This window comes from Patiria miniata, unplaced genomic scaffold, assembly GCF_015706575.1.
Source record: "Patiria miniata isolate m_02_andy unplaced genomic scaffold, ASM1570657v1 HiC_scaffold_6, whole genome shotgun sequence".
Classification (NCBI taxonomy): Eukaryota; Metazoa; Echinodermata; class Asteroidea; order Valvatida; family Asterinidae; genus Patiria; species Patiria miniata.
In genome coordinates, this window is record NW_024037073.1 from 5,850,552 (window position 1) to 5,872,968 (window position 22,417).

General features: G+C 40.0%; 1 pseudogene; it reads right to left on the reverse strand.

The window, feature by feature from the left end:
* Positions 1-6,760: 6,760 nt before the first annotated feature.
* LOC119742767 lies at positions 6,761-20,479 on the reverse strand (annotated as a pseudogene).
* Positions 20,480-22,417: the final 1,938 nt, after the last annotated feature.

Consider the following 22,417-nt stretch of genomic DNA (forward strand, 5'->3'; position numbering starts at 1 on the left):
TGTTCTGCATTCCAGCCATCTTAGAGATTTTCTTTTTTAATTCTACAGCCTGTCTCAAAAAAAATGGTACAATCGAAAACGACTTTTTTTTTCAATATTAATTAATTTATTTTGAGCATCACATTAAAGAAAAAAGACCAGGCTTTCCAATACTTTTTGTTTCATCTCATTTGCTTTTGTCAATCCAGAGATAACTCCAGTTTAATGCAGAACAGAAAAATCGAGTTTGTTTCTTTTGCCAAGTTGCAATCTTTTGTGAGCTTCAAGACAGCATGGCACAGTACTCGAAACAACTCTGCCCATGCATAAAAGTGGCACAAAATTGATTTTGGTGTATCGCACTAAATTGATTATATCTCTGAATTGACAAAAGCAAATAAGATCAAGCAAACACTATTAGAAAGCCCAGTCTTTGTTCTTTAATATGCCAAGTACGGTAGGAATGACTTATTTTGAAATTTCATATTTAACCAATTTTTTTTCTGATTGTACCATTTTTTGAGACAGGCTGTATAATTTCAATTCAGTGAAATTGATCATAACCTTTCCCTTCGTGATAACTGCTTTGCATGAGCCATAACTTCATAGCATACATGTGTTATCCTTGTTTATGAGGAATAACATGGTTTCTTAAGATTTAAGTTCTGGTAAAAAAAAAAATCTCATTGTATTATTCGAAAAATGGAATACGGGCCAGTGAGGTTCAAAACATTCTTTCCAGCGTAAGTTGGTGTGAACTTGTGCATGTGCACTGCTATCTTTAAGGCTGGTTCGTACTCGGCGCATTTATTATAAGCATGTGCGCGCAATCGCAAATTTGTAACGTCATGGCACGTATTTGAACTGCGAATTCGCAAAAGTTGAACATATTTCAACTCCAGCAAATTTTGCAGCGTTTCCTGTCGACTACGCTTCGCATTCCCATTCCCGTCAAGTACTGGCTTTATGTGTGCAGTTTTAGCTAACCATTGTCCAATTCACATGAATGTTCACATGTCCTCGGGGAAACCAAGGACAAACATTTCTCCATGACCAAAAGGAACTGTCTTTCAGATACAGGGCAAGTCCAAGAATTCGTGCACACCATGTCCCATACATAACAAACATTTAACCGTCCAAGATAATCATGTATTTCAGGGGTTTTTTGTATTCAACTGTTGGGTATCTGCAAGGAGAATACCCACAATAATTTTATGTTATTAGTCTTTTTGAGGATTATGTAATTATAAAAAGCACAGTGTTACGTGTGGGACAAAAAGTGGACCTTTTCTTGGACTTATCTACATCATTCGATTGTGTTCATTACTTTCTTTACCATGTGCTAATAAGCAGACCAGTGTGTGTACCACCTTTTTATATTGACCAGTTTCTGCTACCATATTCTATCCGTAAAATTCAGAATGACTATGTTATCTCTGAAATGACTTTCCAGTAAACTCCATTTTTAAATCATTTCAGTTGCAAGCCAACACATGCTTAAATCGTCTTGCAATTGAAGTACTTGACCAAAAAGATGAACACATTCCTTAAAATGGTGCAGAATTGAGACTTTCTTGAACTGTCCGTGTGGCAAAACTGGTCATTTCATACTGATTTTGTCTTGCATCTGAACTGTAATTAAAGATAAAGTTTTGTCATCAGACTCTTCCGATATTTCACCGGGACATTTTCTAGATTTGTTAACTATTGTTGCTGCACTTGCAGCTGGGCCAGTTTCTTTCATTTTCTAAGTAAATTTAAAAAGCAAGACATTAACATAATGGGGAACCGCCAACAGAGGGCTGGATAGCTCAGTTGGTTGAGCAACGGAACAGCAATCCGGCAGTCACAGGTTCAAAGCACACTTCAGTTATTTTTTTTGGGTTCAACTTTCTAACATTTAAATTTAAAGAGGCATATTTTAAGAGGGGAGTCAGATTGTACAGTTTGAGGACCAAGGATTGGAAAGATTCCCATACCTGGCCATCACTAAATTTTCCCTGCAATGACCTATCTGCCATCAGAATGTTTTATGTCCTAAAAAGTCAAATTTAGCAGGGAAAATATTGAAGCATGTACAGAGAAAACACTTGGAATTTTTCAGACCAGTCTCATAGGGTTTGTGCACAGGGTGACAAGTGATGTCCAGGTATGGAAATCGTTCGCAATGATTTCCGCTTTAGCTGAAAATAAAGGGAGTTATTGCAATTTCCAGCTAAAACTGACTTTTTCCTTACCCTAGTTGTCAAGACAGTCTTGAGAATTAGCTCACATGAAAAAAATTGAATTTTTGAAACATCCATTTATGACTTGTTCGTCAATTTACTGATGCATATTGGCTAATGGAAACAAAGCAGATGGTTTTACATCAAAGACGTCTAACATTACTTTGTACGCACACGCCAACTTGATGCAATGGTTGAATCAATTTTATTTATTCGTTGATCATCACATGATAATATTTTACAGATATTTGCAATATCAAAGTTCTAGATTGAATAAATACACACAAATATACCATAATTGCATATAAGAATTACAAATTGCAATGCTGCACCTCTACCACAGTTAACTAAGCTAAACAAGAGCTGCAATTAAATTGCGAGTCAAAACAAAATTCTACACATTTAAGAAATGTTACTTTACATAAATTGCATTTTGTTGTATTAAAATATCATTGACTGGTACATTTCTACTTCTTTCTATTATGACTACATAACTTATATTTTCTTTAACACATTCCGAGTCAGTTGACTTACAAACCAACAAATATAGGAAAAATGTAAAATTGTCCTAAACGGTATGAATAGTTGACGTTGGCAATGTATGCATTTGTCATATTTCATGCTATGGTATCAGAACTTTTCAATTTTGTTTAAATATTTACTTATATCTTACATAACTGTTGGCAGCATTACCAAGATTGAGGGGTAAAAAAATTGGTTGTAAAAATTGGCACAAATAATCTATTTTATACATGTATTGATACAAAATAAAATAATGAATTGACACTAATAAAAGAAATTCTGATTTATTTTTGTTTCCTTTGTCTATTTCTACCTGTATATGGAAATAAAGTCATCTTCTCCATGCATAGGAACTTTGATGCCTACAAAGATTGCCATCTAAAACACAAATCCATAATTCACTCCAAATGGTTCCCAAAAGGTCCAACTCTCGTATTTATCCAAACATCATTTTTAAATTGTGGCGAATAATAAAGTAGTCATATATGTACATGTTTTATGTTTCCCTACAGTAACTTCATAGATTCTAGATCAGTCGTGTGTTACAATATTAAAAACATATGTGACACTGTCTGTGTCATTCATATACTGTCTTGCAAATGCATATCATTTGCATCACAGACATATGGCATGGGTCAGTTATGTAGGCATGCCCAGCAACATCTGGTGGAGTGCTCAGTAATTTAAACGTTACACTACAAATCATTTGATTTGAATCGCGATTTAAATCAGTGATTAAAATCAATGTGATTTAAAGGGAATATACATCATTTGCTTTTGCTGTAATTTTCAGAAATGGATGGAATTGGGGGGTTGGAAATATATAGCAAATATAGTTACACTGACTTTTTTTAGGTTTTGGGTTCGAAAATGCTATAAAAACCAAGAAAAACAATCATTTCCTGAAGTCTGGTTCCCTGACTCCATATAAGAAGAAACAGAGCAGTTTACATACATTGGGGAATTGTAAGGTCAGGAAACCAGTCTAGCTGGCTTGTACCCGTTCATAGGTGTGTAATCGATTGCAAACAAGTGTGATGGTCAATTGGGGCCAGTATTTGAAAAAAAGCCAGTTTTTTTTCCAACGCTGGTCGGCTGACCAGCGTTGGAAATTGATACAAAAATACAACTTTTCTTGAAAATGACAGTATAGGCCTACCAGGTGCCATGATTTTACAGGATGCTTTACACTGTCATTCACTAACAGTCCAGCAAGGTATTTCAAAGTGATTTGGTAGTTTTATTTTTTGATGTTTGCAAATGTTGTATTTTCCCTTTAATTCAGCCAACCCTGCTAATTTTAAAGTGGAAAGACATATCTTTCCAACCATACCTATATTATCCAAAGTTGGTTATACATTCTACGTCTGGCATTCCGTTATATTTTGTTTGCATTTTTTTTATATACAATATAATACACCATAATATAAGTGGTAATGGAATTGCTAAAACATTCTATGTCCAACAAACGGCAGTCAAGAATAATCCTACATGTACATGCATTCCTGAATAATTAATCAATGTATTTTTAATCCCTCAACAGAAGGGTATAAATTTATATTGAAAACTCATCGGCAATCTGGCCATACAAAAATGTATGGATCTACATGTACATCCATATTGAACATTACAGTTTTAAGGATAGATTTTTAAAAGGCTCTGGCAAATTGAGACGGAACAGGGCACAAGCCTTATTGGAGAAAAATGCAAACACCAAATGGGGGATTTTTTTTTTTTTTGATTTCAGATTTATTGATATTTATAATTTTTGACATATGCCTACTACACATATGTTATAAGAAATATTCATAAATACCTCAGACAGTTTAGCCATTCCTATTGGTCGAGAGCCCGTCACGTGGCCGGTCTTAAACGGATGATAAAGACATGGCTAGCTGGTCTTAAACACTTTTCCAGTGTCACATAAAATGTGGACTCCTAAAAATCCAGTGCCTCTTACCGTTTCATTGATGGAACGTTCACAATCCTCACGTAGGCATGCGCAACACTACCAGGGAGTCCGAATTGTATAGTTCTAAATTCAAAACGCAACGCCCCAGGTGCGTTCTGCGCGACATCGCGCAGAACGTGCTATGCGCGCGTCAATCTCCATAAAAGGGTTGTTTACATCTTACTCGCCAGCTGAACACTCCATTATTTTGCTAGAGGGATGTTTCAAAAAGCTGGAGTGAACTTGTTGATCAAAATCGGGATTTTTTGAACGAATTACTTGATTTTTTTTTACCGAAAAGGTATTTATGAATGGGAATAAATATGTGCTTGGTCAGTATTAATCACTCTGTTTAAGACTGCTTAGAGTCTGGGTGCTGATAATTACCCTCACCTCCGGCTCGGGTAATTATCAGCACCCAGACTCTAAGCAGTCTTAAACAGAGTGATTAAAACCTCTCGAGCACACATTTATTCCCTTAGTAAAAAACAAATTGTGGAATTAAAGGGGTTTTTTAAGGAAAAACAGTTGGCATCTTTCATTTTCACACACACAAAACTCTCTTAAAGCCCTTTTTCTCAGTATACTTTTTTTGGCATGTCGATAAATGTGAAATTTAAATAATAACTTGTCAATTGTCCAATTGATGTAAGGAGAATTTTATTCTCTTTCCCAATACCCGCAAACCCTCATTTCGGCCTCTGCCCAGTTCTGGATGCAAGCATGCAGTTTTGTTGGTTTATTTTATTACTCTTATGCATAAGGTACTCAAGCTGAAATGTATTTCTGCCACTCTTTTTCTAATGATCGTCTGACAAATATTCTTGTCAATAACTGCTACAACTTTAAGCTAACTATTCAAAATCGATCAGCACTGTACACATCATTTCTTAGTTTTTAAAAGTCAGTAAAATGTGGACATGAAAAATGGTACCAAATGTAAAGAACAAATGAGCTGTTCTGTCCCTAAAGATGCACTCTCTGTGTGCTGTTCTCAATTCCAACCCCAAATCGATTCTGTTTTCTAAATTGCTACTTATCTAGTATATCAATACAAAACTTATTCACTTTTGAATGATGAGACAGGCAATTTTGACCTGGTTTTGTAATTTTTGGACTTTTCCCACTAACAAAGGTTACTGGTTTCTGGATGACAACTTGAGTTAGAAAGAGATTTTGGTGTCTAACTTTGGTAGGGGGTTGCCCTTGGGTACAGGCAAGTATGGATTGGTTCTGAGGTCAAAAGGTCCAAGGTCAAGGTCACCGTGGTGTGTTAAAGGTTAATGGTTTCCGGATGATAACTTGACTCCGGCTGAGGGGTTTCAACAGCACCGCTGTTATTTTCTGCATATGCATTTTGCCAATTTCCACGGACAGTAATGTACCTACAGATATGTGAAAACACCCAGACATTTTTCAGTTCATGACCAATTTGTGCACAAATACAATAGTTCGGCAATATGGTGAATTGGCTCTGACATAATCTCATACGGCTTAGGGGTGTATCAAGTATCAAGTACTTCACAGAGGAATCCTATACCAGGTCAAAATTGCCCCCCCCCCCTCCACAATTATAATATGTAACAGATGTATACTGGGTGTGTGGATAGACTAGGCTTATGAAACATATCTGTAAATCACATTGTAAACATAACATTGCTTGCAACAGTGAATAAAGACCATAGAGCTATATTAAATTACTAGAGCGCTAACTCGTCATTCTGTGTGCGGAGACGCTTTGAAGCCGTCCTGGGTGCAGACATTTTGAATTCATGTGCGTGTTCATAGAACATAATGAAATTAGATAGAGTGAATTTGAAAGTGTACTCTACATGCAACGCGCAAGTAGAACATACGCAAACAACTTAAGCGCGTCATTGACGGTTCAAAAAAACGTTACGGCAAAAAGCATCTGCAGCAATTACGCGCACGCGTTGGCGCTGTTTGCGTAGAGCAAAATGACACACTCATTTGCTGATCGTGCGTTTCAGTTTTGGGCGTATTGGCTTCGATAACGCACCGGTTTGGAATACAAACGCAGATATGCAAATAGCCGTACAAAAGCCGTACAAAATTTCAAGGTCTCCGTAGGTTTGTGCACAAATATGGATGCGCCCAGCAGGCATTACTTTGTACACGAAGTTAGTGCTCTAGTAATTTAATATAGCTCTATGATAAAGACATTCTTATGAAGTCAAGTCTGCCAAGTGAAATTCAATACCCAAAATGGGTAAAATGGCAGTTTATTTGTGAACTAGTTCGGTTTTTTTCTTTCTGTGCACATTGCAGATAATTATTGTTTACATTTCTTCACTTCTGACAATATATATTATCATTCTCACCATACACAATACCATTAGTCTTAAAAAAAATTAATGGTATTGTTGAGTTAAAACTCCATTGTATTTCATTTATTCTTCCCAATAAAAAAATCTTCATAAGAAGCGATAAAAATAAAACCTACTAAAACAGTGTATTTAAAAAAAAATTGCCACAATTGCAAAATTTGCCATAACATACCTTTAAACCTTCCGTTTGCAATACGGACAGGTATCATGGTCTTTAAGCCAAGTGTCAATGCACTTACGACAGAAACGATGTCGACATTTTAGCTTCTTCTCATTCCTGATTTCCCCCAGACAAATTGAGCACTGGTTGTCCTGTTTGCATTCTACCTTGGTAGGCTTGGGTTTTTGATGGGGCTTCTGGACTGACCAGCTTGGGCCTTTAGGTCTCAGACGGGGGATGGCGCCGGATGAGGGACTACATCTCCAGGGTACTGCACTTGCCATTTCATTGTAAGCATTATCAGCGCGCTCTGTGGGCAAAACAAAATGAACATTTCACATTACATGCTTCATGAAAGGCAACAGACATCATCTGCAAACATTCAAAAACACAACTGCAAAAACATATTGTGAAATATCCTACTGTACATGTAAGTAAATAATAGGATCAAGTGTTGAGGACAATAGGCCTGAATTGTTTCAATTCACAAAGGAATCGTATATCGAAATGCAGGAAATGCATTCACTATGCGCATGTAGAAGCATGGCATAAAATAGTCATTTGATTGTACAGCCGTTCCTTGATGTCATCAAAATGGGCTTGTACACAGCAGATGCTCCTGACAAATTTCGGTTTCCTTCTGGCTTTTAGCAAAGCTTTGTTACTTTTATTTTTTATGGCTGAAACTCCTTTGTTTTAATAATTTTTGATGTTGTAGATTGATTCAAACGTATACATGTATATTAAATCGGCATAATATGTAAATGTTTGCCATATTAAAGTGACGAATCACATCAAGGCCAAAAAAAAAAGTCTCCGGTTTCTGGTATGCGCACGCGTTGCCGTAGCCATGCTCATCGGCAATAATTAATTTTTTTTTTCCAATGTAAGATGATGTCTCAAAACCGCCAAACTCACTGGTTTGACTGGAATCCTGCTGCTGCACAATTTTAACGTGTTTTTAGATGGGGTTACGAACAGGAATAAGCTTTATGTGGCCTCTCTGGGCTCCCATATATTTTGCACTAAATTTAGTCGGGCATTTGCAGACAGTGTTGTAATTTTGTAATTGTGCATCTGGAAGCCAGACTGAGGGAGCGATGGTCGTGTATCTGGCACCTGTAAACGCTTTTTAATTAGCGCAATATGTAAGGGAGCAGACTAATGACCAGCCTGGCAGCTCATGCACGAACTGCACGATGTCGATGTTGCTGTAGTGTATGGTCTGACGTTACTGTTTTCTCTGCTTTTTGTCTTGACTATCCAAATTCCCGAAGAATGTTCCCGAAGAATGCGCAAACCTTATGGCCTTACTGAGGTCACCTCAAGCTCCACCCTAAAGGATTTTTTTTTTTAGAGTTTTAAGGGATCAAAGAGTCATATGCAACATCAGCCGACATTTGAAGAAAAAAAAAGTAGGGGAAAAAAAAAAAAAAAAAAACATCGCCGCACCACTTCTGGGGCAAGCTCCATACCAGAAACCGCAGATTTCTTTGGGGCCTAAAGTGACTGTTGTCCTACCTGCAGCCCACGTAGCCTGGTCTGCATCCGTCCTCCTCTCCTCACCGTCCCACATCACTAACTCCTGGAGGAAGCCATTCAAGATGGCATCATTGAACACCTGCCGAAACTCTGCGACAGTGGCTTCATTTTGGTCGACCAGGACCAGCGTCTCCAGGCGCAGCCATCCCTGCTGGTACAGCTGGGTGATTTGAAGCACGGCGTCACAGAAAGCGTGGGCGCACATCGTCCTTGATGCCCCTCTCCCTGTACAATTTTAAACAAGACCATGAAAGCCTAGTAACACTGGCCCCGGACTGGTCTAAGGATTCTAGGTAGTCATTTGAGTCCAATTTTTGGGCCAGGGTATGAGGCTTATGCAAGTGTAATAGCACTCCGCACTAATGTTAAAACTAGAAGCATGTAACCGGATCTCAGACAAGCATGCTGTACGAACTTCTCGTGTGAAGATTACGCGTACGCTTGCAGCGCCGTTTCTATGCAAATGTATGCGGCCAGGTGTGCATGCATGTGCGCGCGTGATTGTTCGAAAGTTTGTCTGACATGTGAGGTATGGGCGCGGAACAAAATTGACGTCATTAGTGCGGAGTGCTATTCACAAGTGTCAGGGAGTCAGTCAGTGAGATAGGAGCAAAGAGGAATGTAGGCTGGTTGTCTGTGACCAGTACAGTCATTATTTTTCGCCAAAAAGGCGCGACTTATGCAAATGTAATTCATAAGTGACAGTCAGTCAATGAGTCAGTCAGCGAGTCAGTCAACGAGTGAGGTACAATTAATATAAAACCCTCTTTTGCATTTTTTTTTTTTCCTTTCTTTTTTTCTTTTTTTTTTAACGAGTTTGATTCATCCAGACCCTGTTTGTTCTTAATCACATCTTATTTTCCAGGGTATGGTAGAGTTAAAAAATAAACAACCCGAGTTTGGGGAGATTTTCGTTGCAGTGATAATTACGAGTTCAGAGAGTCACTAAGGTTTGATATAACACGTTGGAGAGGTGAGAAGGTGGTTCGGATAACTCAAGCAGAATTGACAGGTAACATCATTCCAGCTACTCACTAGTTCTTGTCAGATCAAGGTTCGAATAAGTCCAAAGAGAAATCTTCTCTCAGTGTTCCTGCAAACTTTTTTTTTTTTAGTTAAGTTTCAAGCTTACCTACTCCTATTGCCGGCATGGACACCATCGACGCTTCCAATTTATGCGTGCACGTCTTAAGAGCCTCCACGATTGTTTCTGTCAGCATCTCCATCTGTACACCTGACCCTGGCAGGACCACGTGCAGCACGTGACTGCACATCAGATTACCTCCCAAGGTCCACACGCTCTTACCGCACTCCACTGGCCCGTGTTTCTGCACCCAGCTTTGGCAGGCAGAGACCAGCTCAGGGCCCGCTGCCTCCCTCACAGCACGGCCGACTCCATCCTGGAGACGCAGATGGGGATCTGCCGAGGAGATGATGACACTGGTGAACTCATCGGTGAGGTCGCCCTGACGAATGACGAGCTTCATCCCCGTTTTCAAAGTGATGCTGTAATCTCCCCCAGATGCTGATTCGTGATGTTGATAACTTGCTCCACCATTTGCGGGAGGCATGGGAAATTGATGAGATGTCTCAAGTGCGTATACCTCATCTTCCCAAATATCAGTTACCAAAGGGACTTCACTCTCAGCTGAACTTAGACCTCTGGGAATTTGATTTTCAATCTCCTCACAGGGATATCCAGCCCAATTTGCTGAAGCGCTTGGCACATTTTCCGCTAACTCATTTTGGGCTTCTATTCTGATGTCTTTTGGATCTTCATGCACTGTAGCATTCACTCTGTCAGGGTCAGCGTCTGGATGAATATATACGAAAGAAACCTGTGGTGCTAGAGATTCTAGTGTGGAGGGCTGGTCATCGCTGCTAGGTATCACTGGCTCTGCCACTGAATTTGAGATGGTTGGAGCCTCGGGAGTTTCTACAAGGTCTTCGTAAGGAGATGTCTGGAATGGCAGGACATCATCACAATTGTTGGCATTACCATCATCTTCACCACCTTCATTAACATGGCTTCTTAAGTCTGTTGTCCCCATCTGATGCCAATCTGGAGAAATGTTGTCTGTACTCAAACTTGATTCCATGGGGATTTCTACCCGGCCAACAGTGCCCCCGTCTATGACGTCACCTGCACCGAATGAACAAGCAGAACAACTTTCTGGCCCACAGGGAGGTAAGTACTGAGCCTCAAGTCCCACAGGAGCCCCAAATGTCGAAGAGCAAGCACCTTCAGCAAGATATCCTGTTTTATTGGGCACAGAAGCTGCCAAACCAACTCTCTGTTCACCTGAAGGAGATGGAAATGTACCATCCTCGTTCAAAGTTTCACGCTCTTTTTCTGCAGGCTGGCTCACAGATTCTTGATGTTGTCTGAAACGGTTTCTTTCAGCTCCGTCCTTGTCCCAAATCAGGCTGTGGACTGCATCAGGTTCATCTGCAGGTTCCATGGCGAGAACACTCTCCTGTAGCTTGGCTATCTCCTGATGAACCTCATGGTGTGTGCCAAAGAACTCCAGTCTGTTAAATGCTCTACGAGTCACCAGCACTTGCGTGGATTTCAGGGCCTGTTGTGCTGCTGAATCCAGGGTTTCTGATGATGCTTCTGGGAACTGCCTTGCCACATTAACGACTTCTGTGACAAGATCCAGCTGCTCGGTTTGGTTCACCAGATCTTCAAGAGCCTCAATAGCCCACTGGATGTTCTGGGGGTTTGTCTCCTGACCTCTGCTGCTCACTTCTACCGCCCCGCCTGGCTTGGGCTGAAAGTCCACCTTGAACTTATCCCTAATTTCATCAATTTTTCGGTGGTTAGCAGCATGAAGGTGCATGTAATCGAGAACCTTCCTTTCAAACCTGATAGAATTTCTTGGTCGCTTTGTAGACTTCCTGGGACCACAGTTGGTTAGTTTCTGACTCCGCTTACACGTTGACAGTGTTTCCATTGATCGACTGGTCTGTTGAGTGACTTTTGTTGGGCCAGATTTATCTCCTTTTTGCTGATGCTCAATGCTTTTGATCTTGGGTGTGGCCACACCAAGCTCCTGGGCCACACGATCTACAAGATGTAGATTCTTAATTGTCAATGTATGTGGACTCCAGGACTGTGAGCCCTGCTCATAATCTCTTTCAATATCCTCCATCGGAAGACACCCTTCCATCCCACCACTCCTGGAGCTTGCAACCATGGAAGCTGCCTGCATGACCTCACAGGCTCCCAAACCAACTCTCTGTTCCCCTGAAGGAGATGATACACGATCCCCATTAATAGCTTCGCCATCTTTTTCTGCAGGCTGGCTCAGAGATTCTTGATTTCGTCTGGAAAGGTTTCTTCCGGCTGTGTCCCTGTCCAAAACCATGCTGTGAACTGCATCAGGTCCATCTGGGGGTGCCAAGTTGAGAACACTGTCATGTAACTTGGTTGTCGCCTCATGAACATCACAAGCTCTGCCAAAGAACTCTAACTCGTTATGTGCTCTACGAGTCACCAGCACTTGCGTGGATTTCAGGGCCTGTTGTGCTGCTGAATCCCAGGTTTCAGATGATGATTCTGGGAACTGCCTTGCTATGTCAACAATGTCTGTGACAAGATCCAGCTGCTTGGTTTGGTTCACCAGATCTTCAAGAGCCTCAATAGCCCACTGGATGTTCTGGGGGTTTGTCTCCTGACCTCTGCTGCTCACTTCTACCGCCCCGCCTGGCTTGGACTGAAAGTCCACCTTGAACTTATCCTGAATTTCATCAATTTTTCGGTGGTTAGCAACGTTCAGGTTCATGTAATCGAGAACCTTCTGTTCAAACCTGACAGAATTTCTTGGTCGCTTTGCAGACTTGCCAGGACTACAGTCCCTTAGTTTCTGACTCAGTTTACTAGTTGTCGGCGTTTCCATTGTTCGCCTGGCCTGTTGAGTGATTTTCGTTGGACCAAATTCACTTTCTTTTTGCTGATGCTCAATGCTTTTGATCTTGGGTGTGGCCACACCATGCTCCTGGACGGCACGATCTACAAGATGTAGATTCTTAATTGTCAACGTACGGTATGTGGACTCCAGGACTGTGAACCCTGCTCATCATCTCTTTCAACATCCTCCATCGGAGGCACCCTTCCATCCCACCACTCCTGGAGATTGCTAGCATGGACGCTGCCTGCATGACCTCATGGGCAGGGCCAGTGAGCGTAAACCGAGCTGTCTTTTCATCGATCCCAAACATTGCCCTGTTTCTGCTTCCACAGACTCAAGATGGGCAGCCGAACATGGATCATTCAAAACAAGTTTCACATTCTGTTGGGGGTTCAACCCGCTCAAGACGTTGAGATTCTGTGATCACAAAAAAGGATATTTTTGTTTAATGTCATTTACAGGTTTGTTTACTGGAACGCATAACAAACCATGTCCACATGATTTGAGAGCTTCAATGAGGAATGTTACATGTAGTTCAAATTTCTTCTGAAAATCAGTCGAATATCAGCCATTCAATTCCCTGTCCTTTATGTTATTTTCAGAAGCTCTTTTGTCAACTTTCGACAAGTGCAGGTGCACATTAATCCTGGTCGGTGGCTAGTTTGGGCTGGCGCATGTCTAAAGGTAGAGTTTATCATTTGCAGCTATCCAAAAACTAACTGACAAAACTACTGTTGAAAAGCATAGTTTGATTAAAGATGGTAAGGGCACTAAACTCTGAGGCTTTGCATGGTGAGGTATCGGTATCGTTTCGGTTTGCGGTAACACCATGTGGTAATAACTACTGCTTAGAAGATATTAGTTCTGAGAAGAACTTGTCCTGCTTATTATCAACTTTGCTAAGTAGTTTTTTGTTCTGTTAAGAACAGTCCTGCTGTAAGTTCTAAAAGAACTTGTCTTTGGTCTCAACGTTTCGACTAGCCTGCTCTAAAGTCCAAGTTGGAAAACTTGAATAGTAATTGTCTGAAAATGCTCGGCCTTAGCTCAGATATAATGCGCATCTCCAAATATACTTGCTTGTATTTTTTTCAAACACAAAATAATTCAGTAGACATTGGTGTTGGTTTTGAGAGTTGGATTTGCACACTGCAACCGATTGCTTACATGGATTTCACTCCGACACCAACCACCCAAACTCTGCCAAAATCCAATGTGGTTTTTGTAAGATTGTAACTAGAGTGGCTTCTCGTGTAGTGTTTTTTTTTCTTCAATTTTGACAAATATACTTAAATTTAAGATTGTTTACTGCTATCTTAGAAATGAAGCCTGAAGAAAACATGACAAAATACGGCCTGGAAGATTAGGCTTTTGATTATGGGTAGAGCTAAAAATGGCCAAGTACTTGCAAAATGTCTTTGAGTATGTTAGGGTCTGTGAATAAGTGTACATGTCCTACATGCCTGTCATAAGGTTGTGTATGGAAGAGACTGCTACTCCTCATTTTAAGTACTCAGTCAACACTAGCCTTGCGCAATTTGTACAATATGAGCTCCGTGCACAAGTACCCCCTCAACGGTAAGAAAGGGAGAGTTGGGGGAGACCACCACAAGAGGCATTCAAACACATTGCCGATGACACCCGACGCTCGATCACACAAAATTTAAGCCGCTATGGCTTTGTGTACATTTGGAATAAAATTAGTACGCGCGTGGACCAACACGCGCAAGCAGTGCGTCCCGTCCATGGGGCTCTCGAAAGTGGTCCAAAAGCGCCCTCTCTCGTTCGTGCATGGAGCCCATACCGTACCACCCTCTATTTCAGTATACATGTAGTTGGTAGTAGGAGACTCAGAAAAGGGATTGACTTAGGCACTGTATCGTCATTCCCTTTTAAATTATGATACAATTCATACCTCGGGTACATTTGACGTTCTCTCGCTCTCTTGGGTCTGTAACTCTTCAATCAGTGGTCGATACGGCTCTATTCTCAATCTCTTTCCAAAGAAGTCATGCTCCTTCATAAGCACTGACCTAACAGCTAAAAAGGATAACATTGACGTTAATCAATATAAAAACATTTCAGTAATCAAATCTGCAGAGCAGCAAATGCTTTACTAGACATCAGTGTCTAAATTTACCAAAAAACTGATAATAGTTCGAAAGATCGTTAAAACATGGAATATCGGCCTTATTCACGAGTCAGCCATATTGAATTTAAAGTGAGGTAAAATCTTCATTTTTGGAACTTGCGAAGAGAAATGAAAGCAATGACATAAAGTTAATTGCACATTATATCAGTCTGCTATAATGAATAATTCTAAATTTGTGATTAAACATATCCTAATGTTTTCAGCCACAAACAAGAAATGAAAGTGAGGCAAGAATGTATAAATAGTCAGGTACTATCCCATTCAACAGTTCGCAATTAATAAAATCCATTCAGGGAACCCAACCAAAATGGATTTCTCGTGAATGAGGTTCATGAACATTCACCCAACTAACCCTTGGAAATATGCTGTTTTCGTGTCATTACTGTGCAAGGGAATTAACAGGTACTTATTTTTGGTCCTCAAAAATTGAGCATTTGGAGTTTCAAAAAGTTCTTCAAAACGTTCTTCAAACGTATCGAACACTAGGATTGCTATGTGTGTAAGTAATTTTGCTTGTCAAGTAACTTTTGCTATACTTATTACCCATGGACTATGAAAGGTCTAGTCAAGACAAGAAAGTTGTTTTGTTTAAGGGCCATTTTGTCTATTTTTGAGTCATTTTTGATAATGGGCTCCATGCACAGTGCCCCTTCAAGGACCACAAAAGGAGAGTTGGGGGGACCTAGACTGGTTCCCAGTCCATCCACTGTGTATTTTGAATGATCCAAAGTTATTGGGGGCAGGGATTAGTCTGCGAGACCATGGCAAGTTAAATTTGAACATATTCGCGCGCCGACGACGCCCGATGCTCACGCGCGAAGGCACTTCGGCTTAGCTTTGTGCACATTCAGGATATAGTCGTGCGTACTTCGCGCGCAAACCAGTCCCGTACGCACACGGGGTGTCCCTATCAAGGAGCTCTCAAAAGTGGTAAAAAACGCATCCTGCGAGACAATGGCAAGTTAATTTCGAACATATTCGCGCACAGAGGACGCCTGACGCTCACGCGCGAAGACGGTACGGCTAAGCTTTGTGCACATTCAGGATTGATAAGTCGTGCGCGAACCAGTCCCGTATGCACACGGGGTGTCCCTTGCAAGGGGCTCTCAAAAGTGGTAAAAACGCGTCTACTTTTGTTGGCGCACGGAGCTCATAGTTGGAAATAATACAGGTTCTCTGATGATTTATACTTTGAAAATAACATTTCCAAAGCAACAATTGTTTGCTCCTAGCAGCTCGATGTGATTGGGCCCTGTCTTCAATGTTTCATTGCCTTAGTAGTCTGAAATACATTTAGCCCTTCTAAAAGCTTTTAGATCTTACTTTCCTCCTCGGCGAAAGTGATCAAGGCAGCAGTCGTGGGATGGCCGTTAGGCTTCTCCAGCTGAACATCGTCAATGTCCCCACCACCGTTGGAGCGCTTCCCAAAGTAAATCTGGAGTTTATCTGACAATGACAGTCCCTCAAGGACCGGAAGGTCGTGGACGAGGATGCTGTTTCTTGTAGCCATGTCAGACACATGCCTTCATCCTACAAGAATGGTACAAACGAGTCATGAATGTCAAACATTTGTGAGTTCATCCAGTTGACATACATTTAATTGCAATTTTTTTTTACTCCGACAGTTTGCATTTGATATCCAAAACTTGTACATGCAAAAAAAATGAAAATGTTGTTACTCAGCCTGACTCACACTTACAGAGCTATTGGGGAAATTCCAGCCCTCATGCAAGACAATCGGTCCCAACATGAGTTGGGACCATCCCATCCTCGTCCTAACCATAGAGCTATATATATTAATTTACTAGAGCACTGACTCGATACGTACAAATGATGTCTGCTAGGCGCATCCATGTTTGTGCACATTGAGAACTCGAAGTTTTGTATGGCTTTTGTACGGCTATTTTATATATATCTGTGTTTGTATTCTATATCGTCTGACCTCCTAAAGCTACCTGTACGCGGTCCTATTTCTGCGCACTCGCCTTTAAGTTATATTTTGCAGGGTGTGCATTCTAAATATGACATACTTTCACTGGGATCGTATCCTTTGATACACAAACTTTAACCAGCAGCCGAAAAAAATGTGGAAATTGAAGGCTTTACCGGGAATTCAGGCACAATTGAAAAACATCGGCATTTTCCAGTTAATTACCAATAGTCAGGTGGCATATGGTCGGAATCGTGACCGACTGGTCCAAAGCACCAAACTTGGCAGATAGATTCTTATAGACCTAGAGAAGATATTTAGAAGGGGTGACACCTGAAATTCTTTGAAGGTGCCTATTTGCATAAATTGTTAATCCCTGCCGTGTAATATATTTTTCCATATTTGGATATTTTATTTATTGAAAAGGGTATTTTGGGATTTACTTGCATTTTTACTTCAATAACATTTGTAAGGCATGTACTGAATAATTATGAGGACATAGTAAATCACCAAAATTGCTACTATTTTACCCTAAAGTTACGCGCATTTACCTTTTCCTCAGATATCATCAACTAGTCTCGCCAAACGTGGGTATTGATGAGCTTCAAATTCACAAAGGTACTTACTGACATAGTTAACCTAACAAAAATAAGTGGGAAATCATGTGAAAATTGGTATCATCTTGATGTTTGGCCCAAAAGACCAAAAAAAGGGAGAAAATGTGGTGTCCGTAAATTGGGCTACTACGGGAAGGGTAACGTGGGGACTTGAACAAGTTCAACAAAATCCTCCCAAATAAGAGATTGTTGTTGTTTACAATAATTTTGTCTACGCCAAAACGTTTTCTCAACAATAATTTTGGGAATTTCCTTGAACTTGTTCTAGTCTTCCATGTTAGGCAACCCTTCACCTTGTTAGCCCAATTTATGGACACCTCATTTTTTCCCCAGTTTTTGTTTTCTGGGCTAAACATCACAATGTTCTCATTGTTCACATGATTTTGCATAAGGTTTCAATAGGGTAACTGTACCAGTAAGCTACGTGGTGAATTTGAAGTTCATCAATGCTGATGTTTGACAAGACTAATTGATGATATCTTGGGACAAGGTAAATGCGCGGAATTTAGGGCATAATAGTAGCCATTTTGGATCGTTACTATGTCCTCTTAATTATTCAGTCACTTATATGCTTTGGAAAATGTTATTTACGTAAAGATATGTAAGTAGGATCCCCAAAATACACTTTTCAAAAAAAATATATATATATACCCAAATATGGGAATAAATATATTGCACGGCAGGGATTAACGATTTATGCAAATTAGGCACCCTTCCCAAAAGAATTTCGGGTGTCACCCCTTCTAAATACCTTCTCTAGGTCTATAAGAATCTATCTGCCAAGTTTGGTGCTTTGGACCAGTCGGTCACGATCTTGACGAAAATTAGATCTAAGCCACCTGACTACAAGTACAAATGCAGGCAGATGCTTCCGGGCCTGCAGAAGTCAAAAATATGACCGAAAGGTGACCTTTCTTGGCCTCCCAATATCGTTAGTATTATAGTTAAGAATCTGCAGTTTCTACAAGGGTGTAAAACTTATGGTGCAACTAAAAAGACACATTTCTTATATTATTTTGGAATTTTTTGGGTCATAAGTTTTAAAATCCGACATCTTAAAAACTGTCTCTGTTGATTGGGATGATCAGAATAACAATATCATTGGGATCTACATTTAAAAGGTAAATATGTATAAAATCTAATTTATGTAAATAGGCCTATGTAAATATTGTATAAATCTCCAAAATAGGATATTGAAAATAATCTTGAAATTACAAAAAGTGCATTGGCATTGAAAAAAGAAAGAGAAAAGAAAGAAAATATGTTTGAAAAGCTCAGGAAATATATTTTCCTAAAGCCAACAAGTCAAAGGTATTAAAACAAAATGTTTATTGAGTTACAAGCGTCCCCTGCGCCGAATTAGACAGGATTCTGTTCTACAACGCCAAAAAAATGCACGCTTTGGAATTCCCCGCTTGCTGCCACAAATAAAGGGATTTCGCTTTGTTAATCGGTATGGTGGATGAGCGTAAGCCAACAATATAAGTTTTGTTGAGGAAAATAGTGGTTGCTTTGCTATTTTTAAGCTACTTGGTTGCAAAGCCTTATCTGCGCCGAAACAGGAGGATCGAGGATACAGGTGCGTTATGAAAGCTCAAAACCAAAATGCACAATCACAAGTAAATGAGCCGTGACATTTCATGTTGAAATTTTGATACGCAAATGTGTGCAAATAAATCTGGAAATTTCACGAAAAACAGACATCCGAAAAAGGCAGCACTTTCTGATTAGCCTATAAGTATAAAGAGGGTGAGTATGCTAAAGTTATATCGTCAGTCCACCCAAAACGACGAGGATCTATTTCGACGCACTCACATTCAATTTGCGTTGGACAACGCGCACGCGTTGCAAATGTTACCTGCGCCGATTATGATGACTCGAGGATAAAGCAAAAATACTACTTGGCAAGATTACCATATGTGAAGTTCACTAATTTTCCTCTGTATTGACTAACAATCCCCCAGATAGCAATTTCATGTCATCAAAGTCAATTTGAGCAGTGAGAAAATACAAACATTTTCTTAGAAAACACTTAAAATTTTTCAGTCCAATCTCATAGGGTTTGTACACAGGGTGTTGAGTGAACTTCGTACATGGAAATCTTTCCATACTAGTAGTACTACTTAACTAAGCCTAAATAATAAAATGTGAAAATCAAAATTTGACAAAGTTCTACATGCTTTTGTACATGTTCCAAGTGTGGTCTTTAATTTACGGAGGTAATCCAGTAACTTGGACCCAACTTATCGCCTTTTTTAACATTTGGACAAAGTCGCCAGACCATGTCCGAATGGTAAAAAGGCGATAAGTTGGGTCCAAGTTACTCGGACTATGCCGGGGCTAGGGCGGCTAGGACTCGTGAGTAGGAGTATCGCATGGGGGAGCATTTTCGGGATGATATTTGTGGAAGATGATGACTGAAAGTCGTCTTTTGGCCAGATGGATGAAAATATTGAGACCAAAGAACGTTTTTTCCGAAAAGGTATTGCTCTACGACTAAGAACCTTAACTTTGGAAATTTTTGTCCTGGATGAAAAGATAATCTCGATCAAAATCTGTAGCAAAATTGCTACATCAGCGGGAAAAAAAATTCAGTCTGTGGGGAAGCATTGAGCGTCTGGCCGTACTACAGAGCTTGCGATAGTACTGTACGGCCAGACGCAGTCGGGCTAGGACCACCCCTAAAAAAATTTCATTCAAATCCGGCCATAATTTTTTGAGTTATCTTGTTAACAGACAAACCATGGAGGTATTCCGGAAAGATTTCCATATACGAAGTTCACTCAACACCCTGTGTACAAACCCTATGAGATTGGACTGAAAAATTCTAAGTGTTTTCTAAGAAAATGCTTGTATTTTCTCACTAATCAAGTAGACTTTGATGACATGAAATTGCTATCTGGACGGGGGCTTGTTACTAATGTTAGTCAATACAGAGGAAAATTAGTGAACTTCGCATAGTAATCTTGCCGGTATTCCTACTTCCATGGACAAACCAACCAACCAACTAACCAATGACTTACCAAATCAGATGAAAACATAGCCTCTTTGGTGGAGGTATTGCGGCATTATTCTGTGTACTTCAAATGCGGAATTCGATTGCGGAAGATACATTACATCAATACATGTATTGCGAATGCCGGGGATTCCCGGTGTTACTCATGTATAGCCGTTAGTTTGCGCGCATGCGCACTCCAAATATGATCAGCAAACATGGATGCCTGCAGTCGCAGTTTGACCCACTGAAGTATCAGTCAACATATCACGCTCGAAGTACTTTGATTGAAATTTTTCTTTCCTCGTGGACAGGAATTTACGGAGCTTTTAAAGGGAATAGAGGGGAAAAAAAATTGAAAACATCTTCGTTAGAAAGAAAAAAATCTGCGTTCGAACGAAAAAAATCTGCGTTCGAACGAAAAAAATCTGCGTTCGAACGAAAAAAATCTGCGTTCGAACGAAAAAAAATCTGCGTTCGAACGAAAAAAATCTGCGTTCGAACGAAAAAAAATCTTCGTTCGAACGAAAAAAAATCTGCGTTCGAACGAAAAAAATCTGCGTTCGAACGAAACAAATCTGCGTTCGAACGAAAAAGTGCCCCCAAGTGCCCCCTGCAAATTATACCTCAATTATGAAACTGGTCTTGGTTTGGAATCCCGATGATGAACAGGTGCTTTTCTCTCCCATGTTTAGTTCGATAGTGATTTGGCACCACAATATTTCTGGCCTTTCCTGCAAAGTAGGGTCCTGAAAGGGTCCTGTTATTACACAAGTGTTAAAACCTTTAGCCAAACCACGAGTACTTAAAAGTAAACAGCAATGTCAATTTGCAAAAGCTTTAGGCTTTAAAATAAATACCAATTACAAACTCACAAAAAGTCACCGAAAACCAATGATTTAATTTCATGTTTATAAAACCGCTTTTCTTTATTTGCGAGTCTGTAAGGCTCATGCATAAAGAAAGCCCAAACAAACACGGCTTAAGCCATTAGTAGATATACTTAATTGTTCAAAACATCTTTCGGGAAAACAACGAAAAGTTTTGTTTGTTCAAACGAAGATTTTGTTCGTTCGAACGCAGATTTTTTTAGTTCGAACGCAGATTTTTTTTAGTTCGAACGAAGATTTTTTTCGTTCGAACGAAGACGTTTTCAAATTTTTTTTCCCCTCTATGTCCCTTTAAAAGCTCCGTAGGAATTTAAGGCAATCAAAGTCACTTTTACAAACCTTAGCGCAAAAAAGGAGAGTATTTGATCATGGGCGTCGCGAGGGGGGGGGGGGGGGGGGGCAAGGGGGGCACTTGCCCCCCCCCCCCCCCGGAAAAGCAAAAAAAAAAAAAAAAAAAAAAATTTAATGAGTTCGGGGGGGGGGCAAAATGTCCCTGCCCCCTCTAAAACTGATAAATCGAGAATTTTTTGAAGCATTTTTTGGCCAAAAAAAAATTTGCCCCCTTCTAGAAAAAATCCTGGCGACGCCCATGTATTTGATGCATTTTTTTGTTTTTCCGTGTCGTGTAGTACGAAAGTATTGGGTCACAAATTCAAAACAGGCGACAATTTAGGGGATAATTTTTAAGTTTTGCCGAGTAATTGTAAAATTGTCTTCACTTAAAAATGGTAAAGGATGCCACGGAAAGTGCGATGTATAAATATCCGTTTCAATGAGAAAAGTAAGGTCTCACGTTATACGTTTTTTCCGTGTTAGTGTGCACGTACCTGTGGTCGTGTTCCCTAACGTGGCGCACTTCGAAGCTTACCCAACTTTCCTCGAGTAGTGTTGCCAAACCTCTTTGTTTCGGACAAACCTGATTTACAGTGCCGATTTTAACTCTCACCAGGTAGTTCCTCCGCTTCTGTTTGAACTTACATTTTCTTCCTCCAATCTTCCGTCAGAAAGTACATTTCTTTTCTATTTTTTTACCTCATGTGAACTGCGACGATTCATTGGACAAAAGGAAAATGACAACAATTTTAGGTTTGCTTTGGTGAACATTGGGATCGGTCGTGAGCGAACCCTGCTGTTTAATATTCTTCTATATTATAATTCCATTAATAACATTATTCACGGTATCGTTTTAAACATT